Consider the following 15,163-nt stretch of genomic DNA (forward strand, 5'->3'; position numbering starts at 1 on the left):
AACGTCTGACAGAACAATGGGGAAATGTCCACTTTTACTAATTTCATGATTTGTTTGTTATGTTTTTAAGTTGAGGGGCTGCAGATGTGGCTCAGTGGGAAGAATGTTCGCCTGGCACATGTAAGGCCTGGGTTAAACCCTAAGCACCAAAATAAGCCAGGCGTGACGGTTCATGTCTGTCATCTCGGCTCTTGGCACATGGGAACTGAAAGCAGGAAGATCAGAAGTCCAAGGTAATTCTCAGCTCCATAGTGATTTGAGGCTACCCTGAGCTACATGAGACCAAACCTTAAGGAGGAAAAAATCAAAGTAGGACAAGGGCATAAACACATAGCGTGCCGTGAAGAATATAAACGGCACATATGGGAACATACTCTACATGTAAAAATCCCAACCTGGTAGAACCCTTGTCTAGTAGACATAAGGGCCCGAGTAAAAACTCCTAACACCAGTGTCTGGGGCACCATTTTTCACTGATCTTCACAGAGATCTACAGTGCCCAGTGATGGAGGACAGTAAGGGAAATGGGCCCCTTAGGTGGAACTGAAAACCAAGTCAACTTTGTGGGTAAGGATTAGGCAATATTTATCAACATCCTTGTTCCCCCAGACTCCACTGCCAGTTTACTCTACAGAGAAGCCTTGTGTTTGCGCAGAGACCTATCAAGGTCCTTAATAGAGCACCTCTATGTATATTTTATCACTGTTTTTGTAGACAGGTTTCACTGTACCGTCCATGCTGGCATCAAACTGTTAAGCATAACCACCCCTTCTCTTTACTTTCTGGGGCTGGGACATAGGTACTTGTTATAGCACTGGGCTCCCAGTTCTTTGTACATCAGCAAAAAGTGGAAACAAGTAAGTATGTCTCCACACAGACTTGTCTAAATGCTAAGACAGAGACTGAAAAACACCGTGCAGCTGAAAGAAAATCTAAGCCTACACGTTCTGCCATCAAGTGATCCTAAAGTCCAATATCAAATTCCTAGAAGCATGCACAAGTGTTCTGTGCATCTCGGGATTCATTTTTAGCAAAAGGTTACAAGCAAACACCCATATATCTGCACATGAATAATCAGAAGGATGTGGAAACAAATGAAGGTGGTTTTGAAGGTGGTTTCATTGAAAGGGGAGCAGAGTTTAGAATGGAGGAGATGGTTTTCATTTTGGTGGATGTGTCTTCTAATTTTTTTTTATTTAGGCAAAGGCGGGATCTTATTGTGTTGTCTAGGGTAGCCCCAAACTCACAATTCCCCTGCCCCACACAGCATCTGGAGTGATAGGACTCCAGGTGTGAACTTGAGACTTGAAACTTGTGTGTGAGATGTGGTGTGTGTGTGTGTGTATGTATGTGTGTGTGTGTGTGTGTGTGTGTGTGTGTGTGTGTTCAGCTGTATGTCCATCCATCAGTCTCTGTGTGCGTGAGGCAGGTCTCAGATAGCACAGGCTAGCCTCTAGCTCACTCTAAGGATAGCCTTGAATTCCTAACTCTCCTGTTTCCATCTCTCAAGTGCTGTAGTTAGAGGTATGCACCACCATATCTAGCTCTTATATACTCTTTGGAGGTTTAACATTTTTAAATTGGTGAGTACAATATACTTTTAATTGGAAAAAAAAAACCAACTCAGTGTGAAGAAGAGAGACATAAAATAAAATTTTACAAGTGAGACCACAGTGCTAGAGTCTCACATACCTGGACCTGAATTCTGAATTACCCATCAGTTCTGAGACTCTAGGTCACAGATTTGGGCTGAGTGACTGAGGGTGAAAATACAGCAGCTCAACCTGGCAGAGTGACTCAAAGTGGCAAAGAACAGTGGCTGTTAGGTTCTTGCTGAGGTGGAAGCAGCTGATCCTGGTCTAAATGACACATAAGCAACTCCTGCCTTGCTCACAGACCTGCTCTTCTTACTCTTCTCTGTGTCCTACTCCAAGGACAGCATAAACACACACACACACACACACACACACACACACACTATCCAGGATGGTGCAGGGCCATGCACAGATGGAGAGGTTATTTCTAATGTACACAACAGCTCTGTATAGGCTAGCAACACCACACATGGCAGCCATGCTTTCTGCAAAGACCTGGGTGTACAACAGGCCAGGAGTTTGCCAGAGCTTTCCTGGGGCAGCTGGTAGGACCAACCTCGGTGTGTTTATAACTCTATGCACCACTTCCCCTGTTCTTACACTCATCCGTGGTTTCAGAGGAACCGATCTTGCACCTGGTGACCAGCTCTGGTTGATGACTCTGCTTCTAGGGTTACTGGCCAGAACCCCAAAGTGAGGTCACCTACAGAGCAGTCCCACGAGGCAGCAGGAGAGCCATGAGCAGTACCTCCCTTACCTGCTCCTCAAAAGAACAGGTCTAGAACTGTCCTAGTGCAATACCCCTAGGCTTCAAAAATACAAGAGGCATTGTATTTTTGTATCCCAAGAGGTAGTGGTGCGCGCCTTTAATCCCAGCACTCTGAAGGCAGAGGCAGGTGGATTTTTGAGTTCAAAACCAGCCTGGTCTACAGAGTGAGTTTCAAGACAGCCAGAGCCACAAAGAAAAACCGTGTCTCAAAAAAAAAAAAAAAAAAAAAAAAAAAAAAAGTAAAAATAAACAAACAAAAGGTTGGGCACAGAGCAGAAATAAAAAGCCAACTTGGGCCACAGGCTCCTAAATCCATGGAACTGTTTTGGTACCAACAAGAGCTAGAAACAAGACAACAGGCTCATGTATGTAGAGTCTATACTTAAGTAGAGACAGACATATGACAAACAGAGAAATAATGAAGGTAATGTAATGATACCTCATACCGTGAAGCCACTGACCTCGGGCAATGGCGCAGAGAGTAACTGGGCAGGTCCTCTGCCATCTAGTTAGGACCATCTCTCAAAGAAGTTGGTTTTAATCTGAGATCTATGTGGGATAGGGACAGAACACTTCGAACTGAGAAAAATACATGGACCCCAATTTGTCTAATGTAAAAATGGTCAGAGATAGCCAAGTGTGGTATCAAGGATGCCAAGAATACCAAGAGATATAAGATCCTGCACAGGCCACCCAAGGAACATGGGGTTGTTTGGATGTCATAAAAATGCCACAGCCGGGTATTAGTAAAAGTGGTACCACGGGATTAAGTTTTTAAAGATTCCTGGAGCAATTGTGCAGCCCTGAGAAATCTCACGCAATGTTAAATCATTTCATGGGCTCCTGCTCTTTCATTTGTATTTATGAATGGTGAGTGTCTGTTTTCTCCAGCTCGAGATCACAACCCCAGGTCCATATTCACACCCACACCGGAGAACACCACAGCCAAATCTGGATAGTTCACAGGCACACTGGGGAGAAAGGTCGCCTACTCTTGCCTTCTCTGTCCACATACAGCATATCTTGACAGCTAGCTAATAGTCATTACCCAGGCTGCTTCACCTGATGCAGCCAGCCAGCTAGACCTTGGGCAGATCCTCTTAGCCTCGGTGATACAGGCAATAGCCCTCCAGACAATACCACTTTCTAAGCAGCTTCTTTCAGAGTACTGTTTCTTCTGTAGTGAATGACCCTCTGTAGCTCAGATAGAGGCACTGTGGCCTACAATGGACTTTTTTAAGTCCTAGAAAAGCCTCAAGAGTTGAAAATACTGCACCTCTAAAATGCACTTAATATCCATGATCTATATGCTAAACATCCTATCTTGATAACCCAGTCTACTGTGGGGTGGACATCAACGTTCACGAGTGACTTTGTGGCTGGCAGGGGTTCCAGTGCCTGCCTTTCACCAGCATCACAAGATAGTCTATCCTGCATGTCACTAGCCTGGTAAAGGGCAAAATTCAAAACCCTGAATACAGTTTCTACTCGGTGTTTATTGCTTTTATATATTAGAAAAAAAATTTTTTTAAATCATGTCACATGTCATTATAGCTTTTTCTTTTTAACTTAAATCAAAGCTTTGTCAGCTGGGAACGATCTATGCTCCCTATCTCTCCAAGCAGAGACGAGGCAGGAAAAGTATAGTCCAAGAATCCCCACAAAGGTGGACAAGGTCTACCCAGAGCTCCATGCCTGCTGCTGGCTGTCACTGTTATTTGGGAGTCCCAGGAGCAGCATTTGCTGTTAGAATCCCCTCCCCAAATTTGGGTCGTTTCTGCAGGTCTCCTCCCCACCCCAGAACACCTGGTCAACTCTAAGTGGGCCAGTGGCCCACAGTAGCAAGGAAGTCTCTGGGTATCCATAGGGAGAGTCTTTCTGGATTCCTAGGAAGAGCCCAGAATTAAAGGTATCAGGAAGTGTGAAAAGCTGACCTGTAGAAGAGTAGGTAGTGTGGGAATAAAGGGCCTCCTAGACAGTTGTGAAGAGGGAGGAAGATGAGGCCAGGTCTCCCTTTACTATATCAACCTGTCCCTAGGAGAGGGAGAGATTAGAGAGAGGTGCTCTCTGGGAAGTCCTCAGCAGTAAGAGAGAGAGGAGCTAGTCAGACACATAGATACATGGACACACACACACACACACACACACACACACACATTTACATACATACACAGACACACACACACACACACACACACACACACACACACACACACAAATGGCAAGGGTAGGGGAAGGTGAGGGCAGGGCAGAGGCTGGTGTTCTAGGTGCTGCTGAAAAAGACCAGGCTTTGAAGTCCCTGAGCAACAGACCCTCTGGGTCAACAGGCTGGCTGGTGTTCAGGTTTTCAGAGCCTACCCAGGGCTATCGCTAGCTCACCTAGCCCCTGGTAGGGAAGGTAGAAATTACTGTCCGAGCACCCACAGCTTCATTACATCATAGAACCAAGGGACATGGATGCCCCTCCTTTAGTCAAACTCGATTTTGCCTCCATAACACCTACATAATCTCTCCACGGCCATAACTTGCACCTAACGCTCAGTGTGTACTGGCCGTTACTAAGAACACACACAGCAGCACAGTCACCCCCTGCATACACACAAGTGCTCACAAACACAGATCTCCCGCCTTCCCCTGTTCTACCCACTCCACAGCCACGTACAGCTTCGGAGATTTGCTGGGCCCCGAAGGCCTGTGCATTCTCTTCCTCCATTCCTTGGTGCGGTATTGCTCTCCGGTTTCGTCAATTTCAGCTCTGGCTCCTGCTGTTTGTTTGTTTGGTTGAAGGTCCCTGGAGCTGTCTGCCTGAGAGCCTGGAGCTTCGAGGAGCAGGGAGTGGCTACATCTGCTCTCTGGGGACCTCTGAAAGTTGCATAAAGGGAATCCCTGATCCTGCAGCTTCTGTCCTTCCAAAGCCAGTTTCTAAAGGGAAACATCACCTCCTGTCATCTTCAAAGGCAGTGGGAAGGGGGCTACCCAAGTGCAGGCCACGAGAATATAAACTGAAGGAAGATGCAAAGCAGAAGTCCTGGACAGAGGCACATTTCAGCCACAGGATGGACCTCTGGGGAGTGTCCCCACAGGGCTGGGAGGGTCCTAGGGAAGTCTATGCCCATAGGTCTCCACTGAACAGAAGTTGATGATCAATGGGGTTTCCTGACACTCACAACCTATTTCATGCTACAGGATTGTTCAGCCCTGTATTTGTGCCTAATCTATAAGAGGGACTGACCTCTCAGCTCACTGAGTACCAAACCTAGAAAGCCCTAGGTCCTCCCCATTTGCCTCCCACCCTGCCTCCTGCCCCCAAGCCCACCCACTGTCCTCATACAGAGTATGGGCTCAAGCCTGAGGCTTCTGCATTCACAGGATCATCCCAGCACCCAGGCCTGGAAGAAGGCAGAAGAAGCCTAAGACTAGCCAGTCAGTGCTTGGGAACTGAGGATGTTCAGCATGTCTGGGCTATACCCCACACCTACTCCTCCCATGGAGCAGCAGGCTTGGGAATTGTCTTATGGAGTATATCTGGGTAGAGACCCCACGGAAACTGCAGCAGTGCCATGGGTCAACACACAGACCCCAAACCCACACTCAGGATAACTGGTATCTTGGCCAGTAGTCCTCTTCCCTCCCCTTTTAGGACCCACACTTTTCTACAAGTTCAATATGCTTGGCCCTTGCAACGCTTTTCCAGATGCAGTAAAATCTTTTTAAAGGAGAGAATGAACAACAATCGGTACCAGGAAAACGGAGAAACTGAGGCACAGAGAGCAGAAGGATGAACCCCCCCCCCCAGGGTGCAGGCTCCCTGTAAGAGAGGCCAGAGACTCCACATATTCTCTAGGTCTCTTCTACCGTCTATTAAATGATCAAGCTCTGGTGCCCCCACCTCCACTCCGGGGCACGCCTGGCTCTAGTCAGCTCAGATGGCCTTGTTAGCCTGTTAGTTTGCCCCTGAAGGATATTTTCTTCCCTCTCGATTTAGACAGCTGCTGAGATAGTGACACAGAGAAGAGAACTGGGTGTTCCTGGGGACAGGGCCACAGATGTTGCTAACCTGCAGGCTGAGTGGAGTAGGAAGGTAGCCAGCTTGGCCACCTCTTGTCCTGGCAGGGTGCAGGGAAGAGCTGCCTTCTAGTCACTGCAGAAGGATGTAGCCCAAGGTTCTGGAAGCAGGGCTGGTCTAGGACAAGGGAACAGAAGCTCAATGGTAAGGAAAGAAAATTCGTCACTTTATTTTATTTTTCTTTTTTTTTTTTTTAAGACAGGGTTTCTGTGTGTAACTCTGGCTGTCCTCTGTTGCTCTGTAGGTCAAGCTGGCCTCAGACTCACTGAGATCCACCTGCCTCTGCCTCCTGAGTACTGGTATTAAAGGCATATGCCACCACTGCCCAGCTCTATGGCATCTGTTCAGTTCAAGGGTGGGGTGAAGGACCAACATCTAGGACCCATTATCAAACCCTACCTGGTCTTACTCTCAAATAGGTTGGTCCCACAGCCCTTTCTTAGCTGATCTTAGCTGATGGGAAGGATCCAAGAGGAGGAAGAGAACATGGAAAGAAAGAGAGTGCTCGGCCTGAAATTCATCCCTACCCACTTCTGGAGGCAGGAAATGGGCAGAGGCAGAGTCAAACCCTCCATTCTTCTACCTCACTCACTCACTCACTCACCCCCTCAGTGGTCTCACTGGCTCCCCTCTCTCCCAAACCCCTCCTGAACCTCCCCTGCCCCCACCCTAGTTACATAAGGGGCCTGAGAACAGACAGAGGGAACTTTGTTGTCAAACCAAATCCATACGGAGTCAGAATCAGCCAAGGCAGCTGTTCCCCATTCCCTCCGCCTTGGCAGGGTTGAAACTCTGGGCAGGAAGCCCCTACACGCCTCCATTTGGGAAGACAGGGGACAAACACTGGCCCCAGGGCCCCCGGGCAGCTGAATGGGTGGCCCGGGATCAGTCACCACTGTGTTGGACCACAGCAAGGAACCAGCTGGTCTCTAAGAGAGAACAAGGTCCCAGTGCAAAGCCAGGGTCCCAAAGACAACAAAGAAGCGAACTCTAGGCCAGGATCAGGCGACACTGTGCCATGCTCTGGTGAGGAGTACAGACCCATACAAGTGCACCCCAGGTTCTGCGTGCACGTGCACACGCACACATGCACACACGGGGGGGGGGGGCAGGGAGGGAGAGCAGATAAACGAGATAAAAGAAGTGGCCAAAAGGGGGTCCAGAAGAAGAGGCAATGAATCTAGAGAGAAGAGCCCACATGCTTATGAAGATAGTTCCCACACTCCATCAACACACCCTCTTCCGCAAGGCCCTCAGTCCTTGCCCTCTCAAATTGACATGGCTAGTTCGGTGTAGTCCAGGACACTGGGCATTTCCAGACCCTTCATTTTATCCCACCAAATCTTAGGGACCCACTATGCCCCCAGAAAAGATTAGCCTCAACAACTAGGAGCATGTAAGGCAGATAAGCTGAAGAAGAAAGGCAAGGTAGTGGGGGTTGTTTCAGGAGTGAGAAAATCAGGGTCACACTTGAGGCTGGGTCCTGCATGCTTCCTCTCTGCCTGGAAAGAGATGCTCCTGTGACCTTGAACAAGAAAAAGAAGACCTGTCTGTGCTTCTACTCCATCATTTGTAAAAGGAAATATTACGGAGCAGATACCAGGTACTAGTCATGTGCTAGTGCAGGGGATATGATGATGATGATGATGGTGGAGATGGTTGTGGTAGTGATGATGGTGGTGGTGGTGGTGGTGGTGATGGTGGTGTTGGTGATGGTGGTGGTGGTGATAGTGGTGGTGATGGTTGTGGTGGTAATGGTGGTGATGGTGGTGGTGGTGGTGGTGGTGGTGGTGATGGTGGTGGTGGTGGTGGTGGTGGTGGTGGTGGTGATGGTGGTGGTGGTGGTGGTGGTGGTGGTGGTGATGGTGATGATGGTGATGATGATGGAATCCTTACCCTCCAGCAAGCTGACACTAATACCTACCTCTAAGGTCTCTTCCAGGAAAAGAAATGTTTATCTCACTTTGCGCTGTAATCCCTTAAGTGAGGCAGATACTAACACCTCAACAAACAAGCAGACATTCTAGTTTAAAACCAATCAAAACAGAGATCTGCATTAGCTCACTTGGTTAGACAAAGGACACAGAAGTAACTCTAGGTCTTGTCCAGCTTAATGCCCTTTTTCCCTAGGGCCCAAAGGCAGGAAGTCTCCCCGGGATAAAAGAAGGTCAGCCAGCATTTGTGCACTACTCTGTCAGAGGCACTGAATGTTATCTGAAGTGCTATCTCATTAAGGAGCATTAATTTCTTGGAGGTGTAAATATTGCTAACAAGGGCTGCTGAGGGTAGGAAAGAAGGGATGCATGAGAGCCTACAGCCTGTCCCCAGAGACACAAATCCCCTGGCTTCACAGCATCTCCAAGAAGCCTTTGGTTCTGCCCGTCCTCAGAGGTACCTTCTGGACGCAAGCTTGCAGGAGTGAGAGGATGAGAAAGCGGAGGGGCTCGGGAAGCCTTCCTAGAACACTGGCTCAGGGTGACGTGAAGGCCAAAGGTCATTCCGCATGGCCATTACCAAAGATGACCAAGCCATGTGGCAAGGCTATGGGAACAGAGGCTGAGAGGTGACAAAGCCATATGGCATACTACCAGGAACAGGAGAAACTCGGTGGAGATGAATAGAGATTTAGAAAGCAAACAAACTTTTTTTTTTCCAGCTAAGAAAGCCTCTGTCCCAGTTTTAGAAGGGTTTAGCTGGAACTCCCATATGTGGAAATAAGAACAAAGCTCCGAGTCTGCAGATGCCACCAACCTGAGCGCCCAGCCCCCAAGACACCTTTTGTGGGCAAATAACAAGAAGTTGACACAGGAACAGGAAGTGAGGTTATGACTAGTCTTTGTAGGGATCTGAAAATTACTATAGAGAGGTAACTAGCTGGGCTTAGTGGCAAATGGGGGCATATTCTCCTTGGGGGACTGTGCCTGAATACAAGACCTTCACCATTATCTGAGCACAAGATGAGGCTGGACAGTGTAAAGATAAAGCTAGAAAACCTGAACTACATGTTCCCAATAACTCCTTAAAGAAATCTCTATCAAGCAATTATTTGCTAGTCATCCTTTCAGACAATAAGAAAATATCACTGAGAGCCAAGGGCAGCAGAGGGTACATTTAGTTCCAGCACTTGGGAGGCAGAGGCAGACAGATCTATAAGTTCTAGGCTAGCCTGATCTACATACAGAATGAGCTCTAAGACAGCTAAAGGTACACTGTGAGCAAGGCAGACAAGACCCTAGGGCTTGAAGTCCTAAACCTTCCAGGAGGAAAATGCCTTACAAGTGCTCAGATCCATTCCACACTACGAACATGCCTTCCTGTCCTTTGTCTCTCCTCGATGTTGCCCTAGTTTCCGTCAAGGTCACAGATGTGTCTCAATGACCTTCAATGGCCATTACACAGCATGCTTCTAAAACTTGCAGGTGGCCTCACTGGTGCCTCTCCCTAACCAGCTGGGGCAGCCTTCAACAAGGGAACAAACAGGCCACTTCATGTGTGCCTTCTATAGCAAGGTAAAATGTGCATGTCCTCACTCCAGTTCGGTGACAATCACTTGGGATCAAAGTAACTATAGCTGAATTTTCCCATTCCCAGAGCTCCAGGACCCCTCCGGGCTATGCCAGCAATAATTCGACAAATCCTCAAAACCAGAGCATACCCAGCCCAGCATCCCTCCTCCTGGGCCAATGACCTCAAAAGGACAAGATGAGGGTCTTTGAGGAGTCACTCTGGCACTGAGTCAGCCCAGTCCGGGCATCACCAAGCACCAGACAGCAGAGGTAATCCACTCTAAATCCAGACATGCCCCAGGAACAGTGACCTGGGTGGGTGCCCAGGCTTAGACACCAACAGAGCCCCTCCCCTTCCCCACGTGTTCCAGCGGTTGCCCAAGACAGTCTTTTCAGCCTTGTGGGCGGCGGCTGCATTTCCAAGGAATAAGAAGAGCAAGCAGGCAGGGCAGATGGAAGTAATTACCAGCGGGAAAGAGGCGAGGCACAGGGTTGGGAGGGGCCAGCAGGGAAGGAGGAGAGCCCTGGCCGGCCCCACTAAAAGGGATGAGAAGCCCAACTAGACATAGGTTCTGGTCCCATAGAGAGGCCCGGATGTGTAGTCCCCCTTTGATACTAAACCACCATGACCTTGCCGTCCATATATATATATATGACTGGTTAAGACAAGCTCCAGCTCAGAACTGGAGAAACCAGGGCTGGAAAGTGCAGGCTTGGGAAACACACTCAGTCTCAGCCCCACAGTTTACCGGGGCTGTGTGACCTTGGTAGAGTAACTGTCACCTCCTCCAGCCTGTTTCATTTACAAATGGACTTCATTTACAAAGAGGCTTGCATGAGGTAACATGCAGTGTACATCGAAGCTCTCCCTCCCCGCCCTCGCTTTTTCAGTTTTCCATTAGTGTGTGCTCTCACGTGCATGCACGTCTGGCCGTGGACACATACCACAGTGTACATGTGCAGATCAAAGGACAGTCTCAGCCCTTCACCTTTCGTGAAACAAAGACTCCTTGTAGATCACACAGCATAAGCCAAGACAGCTGACCTGCCGGTTTCCAGTGATTCTTGGGTCTCCATCCCCCACCTATAAGAGCCCTGGGATTCCAGAGGGGTACTATGCAGTCTGCCCTCCCACAAGTCTTGAGGACTCACTCGGGCTCTCAAGACTAAGTGGCAAGTGCTAGCCCTAATAAATTGTTTGAGTCAAGAACTCATGGGCCTCCAGCCTTTGAACTCCTGATCCCCCTGCCTCCACCTCAGGATTACATGGATGAACCACCATGCCTAGCCCTAAGTCCTTTTTTTATTCGAAGAGTGTGTGTGCTTCGATGGAATAGGCCAGAGGGCAGCCCACGGGCACAGTGACGTCGCCATTGCTACAGCAGCTGTAGAGCTCACACCTGGAGGAAGACTTGGGTCCCAAGCAGGAAAGGCCATCCTCAAGCTTCAACCGCTCTTGGGCTTCCTCACATTCACTGTGTATCAGCTCAGACTGAGCTGCAGCACCCTTCTTGCTGCCCAGCCTAGAGCAGATCTGAGGGCTTCACAATGGAGACAGTCACATCTGCTTTCTGCAATGGCAGCTTCGGAGATCAGGTAGGAAGAGCTGCTCTTGTGGACACCTGTATCCCAAAAGCCACAGCTCAACATAACCCTGGGGTAAATTTCAGGCCAGGCTCTGACTGAGACTTTCTTACTCCTTGGGGCTGCATTAGCCAGACACACCTCAGGACTGGAGAAGGTATGGAGGGTTGGGGGACATTCTCCATCTCGGGGTAGGGGGGCTCTGAACACACACAGATATGTTAGAGCTTCTCGGGAAAAGGCTAACAAAAGGACCTGTAGGCTAATGGCCATGTCCTAGCAATTTCCTTGTGGAAACTAAAAACTTCGGGTCAGAGCCAGGGATCTTTAGGAAGAAGAGGGATCCTAAGGGCTAGAGAACAGAGAAGCAGGAGCTATGCTGAACAGCACCAGGTAGTTGCAGAGAAGTGGTGTTAGGAGATGGAGTAGATTAGGTAGCGTGAATCCCACTTGCCCTGCCCTCTGCTGCCCAAATCTATCTCCTGATGGATGCAGATGTGCCTTGATCAAAATCTGTAGGGTTCAGCCTTCAGATCTTAGGGCCCCACGCTCCCTCCTGAGCCCGTGGCCTCGCATCTGACAGGCTGCATTTGCTGCATTAATGCAGTTAAAACAACTGTACTGCATTATCCGTAGTGGTGCCCTCCCTCCAATTCGGGGTGTAAACCTTGAACCACGACAACAGGTGTTCTTACTTCATGGGGCAGCCTTGGGGCAGCCACTCTGAGAACAGAGGCCTGGAGTATTCTGCAGAGCGGGGTCAGATGCCAGCCCGGTGGAGTAACTGCAGTCCGGCCATGCCTCAAGATAGTGCTGTGAAGCAGGACTGACCTCTCTGCTCCTCCATACCCAGGGGAAAAAGGAGGTCCTTCCCAGGATTTCTGATGATTCCAGAAAGGGGCCGATTCTTAGTTCTACCGGGAAAATGAAACCCTATGACACTAAAACAGCTGGCAGACTCGAGGGGCCAAGGCACTTTTGTGGGTGAGTCACTGGTTCAGAAAGAGAGCAAGGGAGGGAAGAAAAGAAAGCCTAGAAGGCACTGGGGGCTTCCTCACCCTGGGCCTTCTCTCCTAGTGAAACAGAGGCCTCTCCTCCTTGAGCAGCAACCCACTCCCAAGCTAAATATGCCCCTCAGTTTAAAGCCTAAGCAATCAACTCTAAAAAAATGTGTATGAGTGTCCTGCCTTTGTGTATTGGATTTATGTGCACCGCATGCATGCCTGTGCCTATGGCAGCCAGAAGAGGGTGTTGGATCCCTTGGAACTAGAATTAGCCGCTCTGTGGGTACTTGGGAATTGAGCTTGGGTCTCCTGTAAAAACCACTCAGGGCTCTTAACCTCTGAGCTGTCTTTGGAGAGATATAACCCCAGGATAATCTTGGAGAATAATACCAAAAGGGTGTTATTAAGACAGGGTCTCATGTAGTTCAAGTTGGCCTCAAACTCCCTACAGAACAGAAGATGACCTGGATTGTCTATTGTCAACGTGCTGACTTAACATCTCCAGGGTGCTGGGATTACAGGTAGGTACCAACACAATAAGTTTAGACAATGCAAGAGATCAAGCTTAAGAGTTTAAGGCAACTCAGCTGCATTCCTTGTGCCCCCCCACACACACACTCAGTACTAGGACTGTAGGAATTGTAGGCAGCTCATCTGCCACTGAGCCATACCCCCAGTCCCTAATTTACTTTTATGACTTCTGTCTACATCCCAATCTTTATCTCCATTGTCACCTTGAAATCTTTGAAGGCTGGCCCCAACTCCTGGCTTGTAGTGGGAGTGGGGGGAGTAGGAGGTGTTGGGGAGAGTGAAATGGGTGAGAGTGGGGGGCCCCGGGTTCGATAAGCAGCCAAAGATGCCTCTCCCTATGCAACAAGTCAAGCCATGAGGGATGCTCAGAGTAGGGCAGAGGCAGAACAAGTTTGAGGAAGCTGAGTGGCGTCAGCTTTCTCAAAGGATGTTTGCAGACCAACTCCCAACAGAGCAAAAACATACCCAGTTATTTCCCAGGCCCTTAAGTGACTGGCACCTCTTAGGAGTGCCTGGGAAAGTAAGGTTATAGATGGAATTTCAATCAGCAAACTCACAACTCTTCCTCTGTGCCTCTGATACTTACACCTATCAATTTGTTTACAACCTCCTAGGTAAGAGGCCTGGAGGGGCCAAGTGGGATCTGTAGAACTGACCCTGCCCTGTGGTACAAGTCTGTCCCCCTTGTGAGAGACAAGCGACACCGTGTCACTGTTCACACCTAGCCTAGCCTGCAGGCAGTAGTAGCCTTCTCAGCCTGGCCCTGGAAATCTAGCCTAGAGAACAGAGAACACAATAGATCAAGCTCATAGACCAGAAAAGTTACTCCTCAGACTAGAAATGGCACTGATACAAGACACGTTGGCATCTCGGGGCTGCTTACAGGTCCCAGCCAGCAAGGGTCAGTGAGGTACCTAGAGCAGACATGACAAGGGTTCCGTCTCCAGCTCTAGGTCAACTTCTCAGTCCTATACTATGTCTTCTCACTGTCCACAACCCAGGCAACTTTGAAGCACAGTTGCATAGGCCCACAGACCCCCTGACTCCTTAGACACAGCCACCCTGTGATTGGCAAGCCCACCTTTGGACTCTGCCCAGAGACCTTGCAACTCCAGCACACAGGCAAACCCTCCAAAACTTGTCACCTCTAGCAAAGCCAGCCCACATGTCCTAGACTTCAGAGGATGCTAGAGATGGTAGTCACCTATTCAGCCAGGGCGCAAGAGCGACAGGGGTGGGGGTTAGAAACTTTCTGAAGGATTGTCCTGTTCACTCACTCCTAGAGAGCGAGACAAATCAGGCTTCCCGCGAAAATCTAGTCCAAGAAAAAGAACCCAGCTCCCCAGGGCTGTGGCCACCCTGCACCAACCGGGTGCAGCGTGGCGCCCACGTGCCGGGCCCCGACCACCTCCCCAGCTCCCCAGCCGTGGCGGGAGGCTGGAGCCTCGCAGCCCGGTCGCTCCCCGCCCTCCGCCGCGGGGCCCCAGAGCCCGGCCGCCGCGTACTCACCCTCGCGGGTGGAGCGGGGCGGGGCGAGGTAAATCCGCGCGCAGCTCCGATCCGTTAGGCGCCGCGACTGGCGGGGCAGCACTGGCGCAGTGGCTCCGCTCGGCCCGGTCCCTGTCCCGGGAGCAGGGCCGGCCTGGGAGCGGGCAAGTCCGCCTGAAGGGGAGGCGGGGGCCAGGGCTTGGGCAGGGGGCGGGGAAGGGGCCGGACACGCTTGCGCACACGGCCGGGAAGCCGACAGCCGCGAACGAACGCCGAGCTGGAGGGAGGGCGCACCGAGGAGGGAGGACGCGGAGAAAGGAGGGAGCTAAGGAGGGAGGGAAGACGCCGAGGAGGGAGGGCGAGCTAAAGGAGGGAGGACGGGGAGAGAGGAGGAAGCTAAGGAGGGCACCAAGGAGGGTGGGCGAGGGCATGGGGCCGCCAGGAGACTGGGGTTGGCGTGGAGGCCTCCGGGGCCTGGAGAGAGATGGCCAGACGGGGTGCGGGAGACTGGATCGGGTGAGGGCGAGCCCAGGGCAAGAGCTGCCTGTGAGTGGCTCTAAGATGAGTATGCCCAAGGTTGCCTCCAGCACTTATCCCACTCTCTCCTGGAAACAATAACC

General features: G+C 50.2%; 1 protein-coding gene across 1 annotated transcript in view; it reads right to left on the minus strand.

Moving 5' to 3' along the window:
- Window positions 1-14,684, minus strand: part of ST3GAL4 (ST3 beta-galactoside alpha-2,3-sialyltransferase 4) — a 52,772-nt gene extending 38,088 nt beyond the window's left edge. The window contains exon 1 of the mRNA XM_080929879.1: window positions 14,565-14,684. The gene's annotated coding sequence lies outside the window, so the exon portion shown is untranslated. The remainder of the gene's footprint in view (window positions 1-14,564) is intronic.
- Window positions 14,685-15,163: the final 479 nt, after the last annotated feature.

The sequence above is a fragment of the Micromys minutus genome (assembly GCF_963924665.1).
Source record: "Micromys minutus genome assembly, chromosome: 16".
NCBI lineage: Eukaryota > Metazoa > Chordata > Mammalia > Rodentia > Muridae > Micromys > Micromys minutus.